At 41.0% G+C, this 15,850-nt stretch overlaps 1 non-coding gene across 1 annotated transcript; it reads left to right on the top strand.

Moving 5' to 3' along the window:
* The first annotated feature begins 465 nt into the window (after nucleotides 1-465).
* On the top strand, nucleotides 466-537 carry Trnah-gug (transfer RNA histidin (anticodon GUG)). Its single transcript has one exon. It is a non-coding gene; the product is annotated as a tRNA-His (tRNA).
* The last annotated feature ends 15,313 nt before the right edge of the window (nucleotides 538-15,850 follow it).

Raw genomic sequence — 15,850 nt, 5'->3', positions numbered from 1 at the left:
AGACTTCGCTTTTGCATCAGATTTGGTCTCTTGGTGATCTTTGGGGGACTCTGGGTACAACAGTGTGTAGACACCAAAATAAATCACAGACACGGGCAGGACGGGCCGTGTGGTACGGAATCCCGGGCCGTGGGGTTTGGGTCTCTGCAGACCGGCGTCCACCGAAGCCTCCGGGCCGCTGGTTTGCTGCCCTGCTCTCTGCAAGGACCCGTAGCAGTCTGCCCCTCCCGCGGTGCTCCAGCCTCGGCCGACAGCAGGCGGTGGAAGTCTGTCACGTGCTGGGGAAAACACTGCTCCCGCAGGAGTGGCATCGACCCACGCACTTCCCAGTTAGCAGCCGCCCTCTCCACCCGGCCGAGGCGCAGATCGTGTCCCCAGCGCCGCTCCCAACGCAGCAGCCGGAGAAGCCTCGATGCAGGACAGGCGCTTCCAAAGCGTCGGGACGCCCGTGGGGCGGTGTGGCTCGCCGTGATCGTATAGTGGTTAGTACTCTGCGTTGTGGCCGCAGCAACCTCGGTTCGAATCCGAGTCACGGCACTCGCGCCCGCCCCCGCATGCTGCTTTCTTGCCCCCTGCGCCCCGTACCTGGCTAACGTCTTGCCACAGGCTCCAGTCTCCTTGTCCGAGCCCAGCTGACTCCAGGAACTCAAGCAGCACTGTTGCAGTTTGGGGCTGTGGTCTTCGCTGTCCATCCCGCTGTCTCCGGTGCACTCGTAAATTCGCCTTCACCGTCATCAGGCCCAAGATCTCGGACATAACACCCTCACCCCTAATTTTGGCCTTGGTCAGGATGATACAGGGTCTGAATGTTCTGTCTGGTATTTGTCTTAGTGGTAACACATCACAAGTGGAAAAGCTTGTTTTATGTGTGCTGCCCCACCCCCTTGAGAGTAAAATCTTTATCGTCTACATGCTGAATAACTATTCAAGATGAAAATCGGTTCTAACTAAGCAACAAGACTACAATTTCCATAGAATACACTCTAGGATCTAATCGACACAAGAAAATAAGAATACATATATATGTATATATATATATATATATATATATATATATATACATATATATGTGTGTGTGTGTGTGTGTGTGTGTGTGTGTATCTCCTGGTCAAAGAGATGTGAGAAGCATGAGCCGCACTCCCACGGTGATCCGTTCTCCAGAGCCCCACTGAGAGGAAATTCCAACACACTAGGACACTTAACACAACCTGGGCTCATCCCAGTGCAGGACGGCAGACGGGAGACGGATTATGTCTAGATGTGCTCTTTAAGTGTGTGATAGCTTTACTTGAGACGCTTTTATTAGTTGAGTTACAGAACAAATACTATTCGATGGGCTATTTGGAATTAATTTGAAACCCATTTGACAGACACTCACGTTTAAAAGTGGTGGAGTAATCTCACAGTACAAAAGACAGGGGCTGAAGAAGAGCCTGCTTGATGGACATGCAGAAAACCGTTTTAAATTATGCTCGTGTGTTTGTGTAAGCTCCCATGTGCTTGTGAGCACACGTGTCCCAGCATGCTGTGGGGTAAGGTGGCAACTTGAAGGAGTCAGTTCTCTCCTTCCACTCCACCATGTGGGCTCAGGGCGGGAACTCGGGGTCAGACTTGCCCGCAGGTACCCGCTCAGCCATCTTGTCAGTCATTTTGTGAAACATAATTATTTTTACTTTCTATGGAAAGGTACTTTAATAAACTATGTAACTATAACATGTATAATGTTTTCTATAAATTAGAGGACCACTAAGAATACATATTAAAGTCTGAATGGCTAAAATTGTAATTTTACACAATAGATTTAAAATTTGTTAGCTTTGAAATCCTTAACATAACAGTAATCTTTTTAACGCGGGTCTCATATCCATAATAATTTGACACTGTGTTATTGTATATATTCTAAATTCATATTTAATTACTGTCCTCACCCATATAAGCTAAAGTCCACTATCAGAAGAAATGGGATGATTAGAATTTACCATCATTATTAGTTATATCTCCTTTACTATGTTACATTTCTGAAAGAAACTGATAACGTATTTATCAAGCATATCAAGAGGATTACTGAAAAATAGTTCCTCTGCAAAAAATTTTCTTGTCACATTGTGAATGAATAAAGGCAGTTCTTAGAATATCATTGTTTTAACACGGATTCATTTCTTCCTTCCTCATTTCTTTATTTTTTCGGCTAATGAATGCTTATATATTCTTAGCAAATTGAGAATCAAAATTTCAAAATGAGTTTTTGGAATAGATGCTATATTTATTTGGTTAAAGCATCAAAAAATAAGCCGGGTAGCAGTGGCGCATGTCTTTACTCCCAGCACTCGGGAAGCAGAACCGGGTGGATTTCTGTGATTTGAGGCCAGCCTGGGCTACAGAGTGAGTTCCAGGACAGGCTCCAAAACTACCCAGAGAAGCCCGTTCCCCCCACCCCCAGCTGAGTACCGAACCCAGGGCCTTGCGCAAGCGCTCTACCTCTGAGCTAAATCCCCAACCCCTGAGAAACCTGTCTTAAAAAAAAAACAAACAAGCAAACAAAAAACACCAAAAAGTATAAAAACACAGAGAGCAAAGTCTCCCCCACCTATCCTTTCTCACTCTAACAAGTGAACTGTTTTCTTTCTTTCAGAGAATCTTTCTTTTCAATGTTTGCATAATTTTATCTTAGTTTTTATTTTTTTTAAAAGAGAGCAATCTTTAAAAATGAAATCTCCTTCATTTAGAGTATCACTTTCCAGTTTTTTTCCCCCTGTGTTGAAAATAGACTCGTTTCTCATGCAATATATCCTGATTATAGTTTCCCCTCCCTGCACTCCCCCCCCTCCCCTCCGGATCCATCCCATTTCTTCCTCTCATTAGAAAAGAACAGGATTCCCAGGGACAACAACCAAACATTGTTGCATAACGAGTGTGGACTCATGTGGGTCCCCAGAAAAAAGACACAGAAGCACCTAAGGATGATTTTTAGCCTTTCCAGCTGCAGGGGGATCAGCCTCTCCAGACTGACTCTTGAAGCTTAACAAAGGGCTTTTTTATTGTTCTCCAATTTATACCTGTAACAAGTTTAATTTCCTTACCCCAAAACCTCTTATTTCAGCTCCCCAAAGGGACAGTGCCAAATGCAAATTCTCAGTTAAGGTACACCATGGTTTTCTGGGTTGTCCCCCAACCAAGTTCTGCATAGGCTTTGAACCCCTAGGAAACCCTCAGATAAGACTTCAAACAGAAAGTTCTGGAAACAAAAGGTAGCAATCACAAAAAGCAGATCAAAGCTAGGTGCTAACACTCCAGAATCAATCCAGCTGTTGAAATCTGCAGGAACTCCACTAACATACCCCCATTTTGTAGATTATGTAGCTTTGCAGCATAAACAGCCTTTTCTCTGTTCTGTTTTACAATCTTATGTAAGTAAGCCAAAACACATTTTAAAGCCAATAAGGTTACTATTGCTAGCACAAGTGTAACAGTTGCTAAAACAAGAAATCTATTCACAGGGCTGAATGAGGGTATCATATCTGCAAGGCTTTCCATAACATCCATTCCTGTCATATCAGGTAACTTTTTTGTAGAATTTTCCTTATTTCTTGCTGTAAATCATAAATCATTTGAGAAGAATTAGGGTGACCCATCAAAAGCATCTTAACCTTTTCCCAATCATACTTGCTATCATTGACCTTTAAAGGTGTAATACAATAGGATGTTACATTCCAATCACGTTTTAATTTTATCTGCTCCTTCAGTATTTCTAACAATATAACAACTTGTCTCAAATCAGCTAATTCATTAACTATTTCATCATCTATTTTATTTTGTTCAGTCCAAAGCTCTGTAGAATGCCTATGCCAGTCGCTAACGAACTCAGCAGTTTGAATTTCTTTATGAAGGGCTGGCTGTTGGAGCAGTAGCAGTCAATGCAGTAATTCCCATACCAGTAATAATCAGTCCAACCATTCGACGTATTCTTCTTAATATTCTTTCAGCGAGCTTCTGTACCAGGATCATCACAGGTGAGTCTTGCCATGGCCTCAACAACTTCACTGACATCCGATTGTTGGCCTTGCTCTAAGAACACATAAACTTTCAGAGGTTAAGTTTAAAGGCATACTAGAATTAACACAGGTGTGGAGGGTACAGTGTGCACAAGCGATGCTGTCATTATTAGGGTGCCATTGTTTAACTTTCCTTCCCATGCTTTAAGAGGGTGGAAGGCACTTGCTAATTTCCACAAATTAGTCTGAATTGAATTGCCAACTTGCAGGAGAGGACTTGACGTTCCAACTCCATGCCATTGGATAGGTTCATTAACAGAAGACTAATTTCTATAATTCCATTCAAACTACACTGCTGCCATCTTAACTTTGAGTGAGACTGTTTTATTTGAGGGGAGCCATAAGGGCTGCAATCAGTGATGTCTCCATGGGAGACATTAATTAGCACTCAAGGTTTCTCTTACATTGTTGCCAATGTACCCAGTCAGATTCCATGTTGGTAACCCTCATCTCACAGAAGGGTAGATTTATGGAACTAGTGGCATTAATCTCCTGTCCTTTAAAACCAGATTCATGAAGCATATGAAATCTATTATGAGAATCTTGGGTAATATTGACTATGTATAGTCATACTTGAAAGGTTATATTTAGACATTAAATTCCATTTCCCATACAAATAGGAATTCCTTGTGTGGAGGTAAATTGTGTCCCCCAATATATTGTGTACCTTAATAAAACTTATCTGGGGTCAGAGAACAGAACAGCCACTAGGTTAGACATAGAGGCCAGACAGTGGTGGTACACACCCTTAATCCTAGCATTCCAGAGGCAGAAATCGATCCAGATCTCTGTGAGTTCAAGGCCACAGTAGAAACAGAGCCATGCGTAGTGGCACACACTTTCAATCCCAGGACTTAAGATCTCATATCTTAGCCGGGCGTTGGTGGCGCATGCCTTTAATCCCAGCACTCGGGAGGCAGAGCCAGGCGGATCTCTGTGAGTTCGAGGCCAGCCTGGGCTACCAAGTGAGTTCCAGGAAAAGGCGCAAAGCTACACAGAGAAACCCTGTCTCGAAAAAACCAAAAAAAAAAAAGATCTCATATCTTGCTTGGGAAAGACGCACACCTTTAATCCCAGGAAGTGATGGCAAGAAGCAGAAAGGTATATAAGATGTGAAGACCTGGAATTAGAGGCATTAAAGCTTTTAGGCTTTTAGCAGCAGTTCAACTGAGATCCATTTGGATGAGGACTCAGAGGCTTCCAGTTTGAGGAAACAGGATTGGCTGAGAAGTTGGTGAGGTTAGCTGTGGCTTGTTCTGTCTCTCTGATCTTTCAGAATTCACCCCAATAGCTGGCACTGAGGGTTTTTTTTTGTTGTTGTTGTTTTGTTTTTTTTGTTTTTCGAGACAGGGTTTCTCTGTGTAGTTTTGGTGCCTGTCCTGGATCTCACTCTGCGGACCAGGCTGGCCTCGAACTCACAGAGATCCGCCTGCCTCTGCCTCCCGAGTGCTGGGATTAAAGGTGTGCGCCACCACCGTCCAGCTGGCACTCAGGTTTTTTTTTTTTTTTTTTAATTAATAAGACCATTTAAAATCCGTGTTACATCCTTGTACTCCCCCAGTGTAATATTTAATCTCTTTACCCTCCTCCATTGACTGAGCAGGACCTCAGTTGTCATAAGGACCAGGGAGCCAAGAAGATTCATTAACCACCACAGGAATATCCATATCTCCCCAACTTACTGCTAAGTTAATTGGAGGATTAGGGATATAGGCCCAGTAATTATGACCAATCCCTGTTGCCTGTACAGTTTCCACAGACAGCATAGCAAGGAACAGATTTGTAACATTCAGAAGTTTTTGAGTCATTTGAATTATTGCCTGTCCTTTGTCACACCAATTCTTAAGCTGTCCCCAGGTGGGAGGATTAGCTGTCTGTTCCAAAGGCCTTTGTGGGAGCCCACAACTGTCTCAGGTTCCCAGTTTGAAACTGAAGTCTATTCTGAGTCAATCAAGTTCAGGCTTGCTTGCTCCAGGGCTGTGAGAAAGTCCTGATTAGCCCACAGGAAGGAACATACTATCTAGCTAGATGCAGGCTGCTGACGACAGCCGGAGGAACATGGAGATAGAAAATGAACTACCAGGTGGGGCTGGAGAATGGCTCAGTGGTTAAGAGCACTAGCTGCTCTCCCAGAGGTCCTGAGTTCCAACAACCACATGGTGGCTCACAACCATCTGTAGTGAGATCTGGTGCCCTCTTCTGGTGTGCAGGGATACATACATGCAGGCAGAACATTGTATACATAATAAATTAATCTTTGAAAAAAAAAATGAACTGCCTGCTCCTTAATTCAAGGACAGGATAGTAGTTGAATGCCTGTGCTGTGCATTGTTTTACCTCTGTCCTTCAAGACTGTCTCTACAAATCTGCATGCCTCTACCCAGCTACTCAGCTGACTGGTCTGCAGGCTCCAACAGGCCTTCTGTATTTTTTTTTTTTTAAACAGAGGCATCTCAGCAGCCAAAGCATCCAAGAGATTCCTCTTGCTCATGCCAGATTTTGATCAGTTTTGATGGGATCCGTAACTTCACGTCTCCCATAGAACCATAAGCATACCCTTGGCCCCATCTCAACACTTTTCCTGGACTCCATAAAGGTGTTAAAACATTTATAATATACTGGCTGACCCAGTTCAGCAGTTTTTTCCACAATCCAAAGTCTTTCAGTGTCCCTGTTTCATTAGCATTTAAAAAAATTTAAAGTTGGTAAAGCGGTATGCAGTCTGTCCCTGGGGGTCCTCACATCCCCTTCTGTTTAACAAGCATCTCCTGTAAAGTGCGATTAGCTCTTTCAACAATTGCTTCTCTCGTAGGATTACATGGTATCCCTGTAATGGGTAAAAAAAAAAATGTTTCATTTTACTGGAAACATAAACTCGGGAATTATCAGTCTTAATTTGTATCGGTATGCCTATCATAGCCATTGTTTCTAATAAATGTGTAATTATAGATCAGCCTTTCCAGAACATCTATGTATCAATGGTATGATGATATATTTTAATTTTCCAAATTTTGCTAAATGAAATATATCCATTTGCCAAATTACATTTCTTTGTGTACCTTTAGGATTAGTTCCTGCAAGAAAAGGAACTTGGTTATACAAAGAACAAGTAGGACAGTTTTTTTTTTCATAATTTCCTTAGCTTGTTGCCAAGTAATGGAATTTTTTTTCTTAAGCCCCTACTATTAACATAATGTTTCTTATGAAATTCTGAAGCTTCCAACACGTTTCCTATCAGTAATTGATCAATCTCTTCATTTCCTTTTGTTAATGGTCCAGGCAACCCAGTATGAGATCAAATATGGGTAATATAAAGTGGGTAATTCCTTTCTCAGATTACCTGTTGTAGTTGTACAAATAACAAAGTTAATTCTGATTTATCAGGAATAATTTCAGCAGTTTTTATATGCAATATAATCCTTTTTGCATATTGAGAATCAGTAATCATATTAAGAAATTCATTAAAGTCTAATAAAACCATCAGAATGGCATATAACTCTGATTTTTTTCTATGTGCTTCACTTTATTTCAATCTCCCAACAATACTATGAGTCAGGTATCATCATCCACGGAGTGTAGTAAAAAAAGCTGGGGCACGAAAAGGTTATATAACACACTCTAAGTCACACAGCTAGTACTCAGTAGAGCTTGCATTTGAACCCAGAAGACATTGGATTCAGAATCTAGGTTAGCTCTCACAAAGTGCCTTTCCAAGGTTGCTTTGGAATATTGCTCCATGCACTAACTTCCATTTTTTTTTTTTTTCACAAGTCTTGACTGCTTGGAGTCAAAAAGGCTTTTGAACAGTGAAACTGGGCATTACAAGGTCCAGACAAAGTCTGAGCACAGAACTCTGATCCCACTCAACACCGTTCTGCTCTCCCTCTTCCCTCCCGCCTAGGATCCGTGAACCTATCCATGGCTAAATGACATCCCAAATCACAGACGCCTCCCAGGGGACAGCTTTAGCCTGTTCATTCTGGGTTTTCCACAGTTCTGATTCCAAGGAGGAGAGGTCCCCAAGACATCAGGCTCTTGGCTCTTACTCACAGCTGGCGTGTGCTCAGGACACATCCAATCAGTAACAGTATCAACAGGGCGGTGGCGATGGACCAATGGATGCATCCTGGAGGACACAGGAGGACCAGTGTGGAAATTCTTCGAGCGTCTTCCCTGTGTTTGTCGCCAGGCAGCTCTTCTTATGAGCACAGGCTAGAAGGTGTTAAATCCTGTAGGTGTAAAGGCCTTATTAAATAAGAAACACAGAGCCAAATGCAGAGTTAAAAGTCCAAGAGGTCAGAGCAGTAGCTAAGAGCTGAGACTTAAAACCGCCTTCTTACCCTTCGATGCCGCTGTCGTCCTTCCCCTCAGAAAGAGACCTACTTCCTGTGTGCCTGTCTTTTTATTGACTTTCTGTTCTGCCTTCTCATTGGTTGTAAACCCAACCACATGACCTCCTCGTCACTGCCTGTCTATACAGACCTCCAGGTCTCTATGGTTGGTATTGAGATTAAAGGCGTGTGTCTCCATGCTGGCTGTATCCTTGAACACACAGAGATCTGCCTGTCATGTGATCGGGATTAAAGGTGTGCACCACCACCACCACCACCACCACCACCACCACCACCACCACCACCACCACCACCCAGCTTCTGTTATGGCTTGCTATTAGCTCTGACCCCCAGGCAACTTTATTTATTAACATACAAATAAAATCACATTTCAGTACAAATAAAATATCACCATAATATCCACTCAGAACTCTCGACCCCTTCTTTCATCTCTCCTGTCTCCCACGGGGTTCTGGTTCAAACTCAAATCCTAACGCTTATGTAGCAAGCACCTTACCAACTGTCCCATCTCCCCAGCCTCAAAGTGATTTTTAAAAAATCTATAAATGGATTTCTTTTCTTTTTCTTTTTTTGGGGGGTGTATATATATATATTTTCCCCATTTTTATTTATTTATTTATTTTTCTATTATCAGCTTGATACAGTATAAATTCTTTTTTTTGTTTTGTTTTGTTTTGTTTTGTTTTGTTTTTCGAGACAGGGTTTCTCTGTGTAGCTTTGTGCCTTTCCTGGAACTCACTTGGTAGCCCAGGCTGGCCTCGAACTCACAGAGATCCGCCTGGCTCTGCCTCCCGAGTGCTGGGATTAAAGGCGTGCGCCACCACCGCCCGGCTCAGTATAAATTCTTATCCTAATAGTGAAATGTTTCATTGAGGCTTGCCCAGTAATTGAGTAAAACCAAAACTTATTATAAGCCACAGTCATCCTAGGGTCCCCCCTGCTATGTAGCCTCCCTGGTTTTGTGGGTTGCAGTCTGATTGTTCTTTGCTTTATATCTAGAATCCACTTATGAATGAGTACATAACATGTTTGTCCTTCTGGGTTTGGGTTACGTCACTCAGGATGATATTTTCTAGTTCCATCCATTTGCCTGCAAATTTCATGCTGTCATTGTTTTTCTCTGCTGAGTAGTACTCCATTGTGTATATGTACCACATTTTCTTAATCCATTCTTCAGATGGCGGGCATCTAGGTTGTTTCCAGGTTCTGGCTATTACAAATAGTGCTGCTATGAACATAGTTGAGCATGTATCTTTGTGGTATGATTGAACATTCCTTGGGTATATGCCCAAGGGTGGTATGGCTGGGTCTTGAGGTAGATCGATTCCCAATTTTCTGAGAAACTGCCATACTGATTTCCATGGTGGTTGTACAAGTTTGCATTCCCACCAACAGTGGAGGAGTGTTCCCTTTGCTCTGTATCCTCTCCAACATTGACTGTCATTAGTGTTTTTGATCTTAGCCATTCTGACAGGTATAAGGTGGTATCTCAGAGTCATTTTGATTTGCATTTCTCTGATGACTAGAGATGTTGAGCATTTCCTTAAACATCTTTCAGTCATTTGAGATTCTTCTTTTGAGAATTCTCTGTTTAGCTCTTTAGCCCATTTTTTAATTGGATTGTTCAGTATTTTGATGTCTAGTTTCTTGAGTTCTTTATATACTTTGGATATCAGCCCTCTGTCAGATGTGGGGTTGGTGAAGATCTTTTCCCATTCTGTAGGCTGTCTTTTTGTCTTATTGACTGTGTCTTTTGCCCTACAAAAGCTTCTCAGTTTCAAGAGGTCCCATTTATTAATTGTTGTGCTCAGTGTCTGTGCTGCTGGTGTTATATTTAGGAAGCAATCTCCTGTGCCAATGTGTTCAAGAGTACTTCCTACTTTCTCTTCTATTAAGTTTAGTGTAACTGGATTTATGTTGAGGTCTTCGATCCACTTGGACTTGAGTTTACAAGTGACAGATATGGATCTATTTATAATCTTTTACATATTAACATCCAGTTATGCCAGCACCATTTGTTGAAGATACTTTCTTTTTTCCATTGTATAGTTTTGGCTTCTTTGTCAAAAATCAGGTGTTCATATGTGCGTGGATTAATGTCAGGGTCTTCAATTCAATTCCATTGGTCTGTATGTTGGTTTTTATACCAGTACCAAGCTGTTTTTATTACTATAGCTCTATAGTAGAGCTTGAGGTCAGGGATGGTGATGCCTCCAGAGGTTGCTTTATTATACAGGATTCTTTTAGTTATCCTGGGTCTTTTGTTTTTCCATATGAAGTTGAGTATTTTTCTTTCCATGTCTGTGAAGAATTGTGTTGGGATTTTGATGGGGATTGCACTGAATCTGTAGATTGCTTTTGGTAAGATTGCCATTTTTACTATATTAATCCTATCTATTCATGAGCATGGGAGATCCTTCCATTTTCTGATATCTTCTTCAATTTCTTTGTTTAGAGATTTAAAGATCTTATCAAAAAGGTCCTTCACTTGTTTAGTTAGTGTTATCCCAAGGTATTTTATATTATTTGTGGCTATTGTAAAGGGTGATGTTTCTCTGATTTCTTTCTCAGCCCTTTTATCATTTGTGTATAGGAGGGCTACTGATTTTTTGGAGTTGATCTTGTATCCTGCCACTTTACTGAAGGAGTTTATCAGCTGTAGGAGTTCCCTAGTAGAATTTTTGGGGTTATTTATGTATACTATCATATCATCTGCAAATAGTGAAAGTTTGATTTCTTCCTTTCCAATATGTATCCCTTTGATCTCTTTTTGTTGTCTTATTGCTCTAGCTAGAACTTCAAGTACTATATTGAATAAATATGGGGAGAGTAGACAGCCTTGTCTTGTTCCTGATTTTAGTGGAATCGCTTTGAGCTTCTCTCCATTTAATTTGATGGTGGCTGTTGGCTTGCTGTAAATTGCCTTTATTATGTTTAGGAATGTTCCTTGTATTCCTGATCTCTCTAAGACCTTTATCATGAAGGGGTGTTGGATTTTGTCAAAGGCTTTTTCAGCATCTAATGAGATGATCATGTGTTTTTTTTCTTTCAGTTTGTTTATATGGTGTATTACATTGACAGATTTTCATATGTTGAACCATCCATACATCCCTGGGATGAAACCTACTTGGTCATAGTGGAGAATTTTTTTTGATGTGTTCTTGGATTCGGTTTGTCAATATTTTATTGAATATTTTTGCATCAATGTTCATGAGGGAGATTGGTCTGTAATTCTCTTTCTTTGTTGAATCTTTGTGTGGTTTGGGTATCAGGGTAATTGTAGCCTCATAAAAAGAGTTTGGTAATATTCCTTCTGTTTCTATTGTGTGAAACAATTTGAAGAGTATTAGAATTAGTTCTTTGAAAATCTGGTAGAATTCTGTACTGAAACCATCTGGTCCTGGGCTTTTTTTGGTTGGAAGACTTTTGATGACTGTTTCTATTTCTTTAGGGGTTATTGGTCTATTTAAATAGTTTATCTGGTCTTGATTTAACTTTGGTATGTGGTATCTATCCAGAAAATTGTCCATTTTTTCCAGATTTTCCAGTTTTGTGGAGTACAGGTTTTTGAAGTATGACTTGATGATTCTCTGGATTTCCTCGTTGTCTGTTGTTATATCTCCCTTTTCATTTCTGATTTTGTGAATTTGGGTGCTCTCTCTTTGCCTTTTGGTTAATTTGGCTAGGGGTTTGTCTATCTTGTTGACTTTTTTCAAAGAACCAACTCTTTGTTTCATTGATTTTTTGTATTGTTCTCTTGGTTTCTATTTTGTTAATTTCAGCCCTCAATTTGATTATTTCCTGGCATCTATTTCTCCTGGGTGAGTTTGTTTCTTTTTGTTCTAGAGCTTTCAGTTGTGCTGTTAAGTCATTGGTATGAGATTTCTCCATCTTCTTTATGTGGGCATTTAGAGCTTTGAATTTTTCTCTTAGCACTGCTTTCATAGTATCCCATAAGTTTGGGTATGCTGTACTTTCATTTTCATTGAATTCTAGGAAATCTTTAATTTCTTTCTTTATTTCTTCCTTGACCCATTGATGTTTTAGGTGGGCATTATTCAGTTTCCATGAGATTGTAGGCTTTCTATAATTTTTGTTGTTGTTGAAATCTAATTTTAAGGCATGGTGGTCCAATAAGATACAAGAGGTTATTCCACTGTTTTTGTATCTGTTGAGATTTGCTTTGTGACCAAGTATGTGGTCAGTTTTTGAGAAGGTTCCATGGGGTGCTGAGAAGAAGGTATATTATTTTGTGTTAAGATGGAATGTTCTGTAGATATCTATTAAGTCCATTTGAGTCATAACATCTGTTAGGTCCTTTATTTCTTTGTTAAGTTTCAGTCTGGTAGATCTGTATTTTGGTGAGAGTGGTGTGTTGAAATCTCCCACTACTAATGTGTGGGGTTTGATGTGTGATTTAAGCTTTAGTAATGTTTCTTTTATTAATGCGGGTGCCTTTGTATTTGGGCATAAATGTTCAGAATTGAGACTTCGTCTTGGTGGATTTTTCCTGTGATAAATATGTAATGTCCATCCTGATCTCTTGGATTAATTTTTGTTTGAAGTCTATTTTATTAGATATTAGGATAGTTACACCATTTTACTTCTTAGGTCCATTTTATTGGAAAGTCTTTTCCCAGTCCTTTACTCTGAGGTGGTATCTGTCTTTGAAGTTAAGGTGTGTTTCTTGTATGCAGCAGAAGGATGGATCCTGTTTTCTTATCTATTCTGTTAGTCTGTGTCTTTTTATAGGTGAGTTGAGAACATTGATATTGATGGATATTAATGACTAGTGATTGTTAATTCCTGTTACTTTTTTTGTGGTAGTGTTGCGTTTTCCTTCTTTGGTATTTGTTGGTGTGGGATTATCTATTGCCTGAGTTTTCATGGGTGTGTTTAGCTTCTTTAGGTTGGATTTTTCCTTCTAGTGCTTTCTGTAGGGCTGGGTTTGTGGACAGGTATTGGTTAAATCTGGTTTTATCATGGAATATTTTGTTTACTCCGTCTATGGTGATTGAGAGTTTTGCTGGGTATAATAGTCTGGGTTGGCATCCGTGGTCTCTTAGTGTCTGCATAACATTTGTCCAGGACCTTCTAGCTTTCATAGTCTCTATTGGGAAGTCTGGTGTTATTCTGATGGGTCTGCCTTTATATGTTACTTGGCCTTTTTCCTTTGCAGCTCTTAATATTTTGTCTTTGTTCTGTGTGTTTAGTGTTTTGATTATTATGTGGCAGGGGGACTTTTTTTGGGGATCCAGCCTATTTGGTGTTCTGTAACCTTCTTGTATCTTCATAGGTATTTCTTTCTTTAGGTTAGGAAAGTTTTCTTCTATGATTTTGTTGAATATATTTTCTGTGCCTTTGAGTTGGTATTCTTCTCCTTCTTCTATCCCTATTATTCTTAGGTTTGGTCTTTTCATGGTGTCCCAAATTTCTTGGATGTTTTGTGTTACAACTTTTTGTCTTTAGTGTTTTCTTTGACTGACAATCTATTTTCTCTATTGTATCTTCAGTGTCAGAGATTTTCTGTTCCATCTCTTGCATTCAGTTGGTTATGCTTGCTTCTGTAGTTCCTGTTTGTTTAGTCAGGATTTCTATTTCCAGCATTCCCTCAGTTTGTTTTCTTTATTGTCTCAATTTCAGTTTTCAAATCTTGAATTGTTTCCTTCATCTGTTTAATTACTTTTTCTTGGCTTTCTTTGATTTCTTCCAATTTTTTGTTTGCTTTTTCTTCCATTTCTTTTTTTTTTTAAATTTTTATTTTGCAATACAATTAAGTTCTACATACAGGCACAGATTCCCTTGTTCTCCCCCCTCCTGCCCCACTCACCTTCCCCCCATCCCGCCCCCCATTCCAATCTCCTCCAGGGCAAAGCCTTCCCCACAGACTGAGATCAACCTGGTGGACTCAGTCCAGGTAGGTCCAGTCCCCTCCTCCCAGGCCGAGCCAAGCGACCCTGCATAGGCCCCAGGTTTCAAACAGCCGACTCATGCAATGAGCACAGGACCCAGTGCCACTGCCTGGATGCCTCCCAAACAGATCAGGCCAATCAACTGTCTCACCCACTCAGAGGGCCTGATCCAGTTGGTGACCCCTCAGCCATTGGTTCATATTTCATGTGTTTCCGTTTGTTTGGCTATTTGTCTCTGTGCTTTATCCGACCTTGGTCTCAACAATTCTCTCTCATATAAACCCTCCTCATTCTCGCTAATTGGACTCCCAGAGATCCACCTGGGGCCTAGTCATGGATCTCTGCATCCAGATCCCTCAGTAGTTGGATGAGGTTTCTAGCACGACAATTAGGGTGTTTGGCCATCCCATCACCAGAGTAGGTCAATTCGGACTGTCTCTCGACCATTGCCACCAGTCTGTTGTGGGGGTATCTTTGTGGATTTCTGTGGGCCTCTCTAGCACTTTGTTTCTTCCTATTCTCATGTGGTCTTCATTTACCATGGTCTCCTATTCCTTGTTCTCCCTCTCTGTTGTTGATCCAGCTGGGATCTCCCACTCACCCAAGCTCTCTTTCCCTCGACCCTCGCCCTTCACTACCCCCACTCATGTCCAGGCTGTTCATGTAGATCTCATTCCATTTCTCTGTCATTGGGCGATCCCTGTGTCTTTCTTGGGGTCCTGTTTTCCAGGTAGCCTGCCTGGTGATGTGAGTAGCAGTCCAGTCATCCTTGTTCCACATCTAGTATCCTGTTATGAGTGAGTACATACCATGTTTGTCTTTCTGAGTCTGGGATACCTCACTCAGGATGATTTTTTTCTAGGTCCATCCATTTGTCTGCAAACCTCATGATGTCATTGTTTTTCTCTGCTGAGTAGTATTCCATTGTGTATATGTACCACATTTTGTTTATCCATTCTTCAGTTGAAGAGCATCTAGGTTGTTTCCATGTTCTGGCTATTACAAACAATGCTGATATGAACATAGCTGAACAAGTGCTCTTGTGGTGTGGTTGAGCATTCCTTGGGTATATGCCCAAGAGTGGTATAGCTGGATCTTGGGGGAGATGGATTCCCAATTTTCTAAGAAAGCGCCATATTGATTTCCAAAGTGGTTGTACAAGCTTGCATTCCCACCAGCAGTGGAGGAGAGTTCCCCTAGCTCCACATCCTCTCCAGCATAAGGTGTCTTCAGTGTTTTTGATCTTAGCCATTCTGACAGGCGTAAGGTGGTATCTCAGAGTTGTTTTGATTTGCATTTCCCTGATGATTAGGGATATTGAGCAATTCCTTAAATGTCTTTCAGCCATTTGAGTTTCCTCTGTTGAGAATTCTCTGTTTAGTTCTATAGCCCATTTCTTAATTGGACTGTTGGGCATTTTGATATCTAATTTCTTGAGTTCCTTATATATTCTGGATATCAGTCCTCTGTCAGATGTGGGATTGGTGAATATCTTTTCCCATTCTGTAGGCTGTCGCTTTGCTTTGTTGACCGT

Source organism: Peromyscus eremicus, chromosome 6, assembly GCF_949786415.1.
Source record: "Peromyscus eremicus chromosome 6, PerEre_H2_v1, whole genome shotgun sequence".
Lineage (NCBI taxonomy): Eukaryota > Metazoa > Chordata > Mammalia > Rodentia > Cricetidae > Peromyscus > Peromyscus eremicus.
This window is presented reverse-complemented; position numbering and strand designations above follow the sequence as displayed.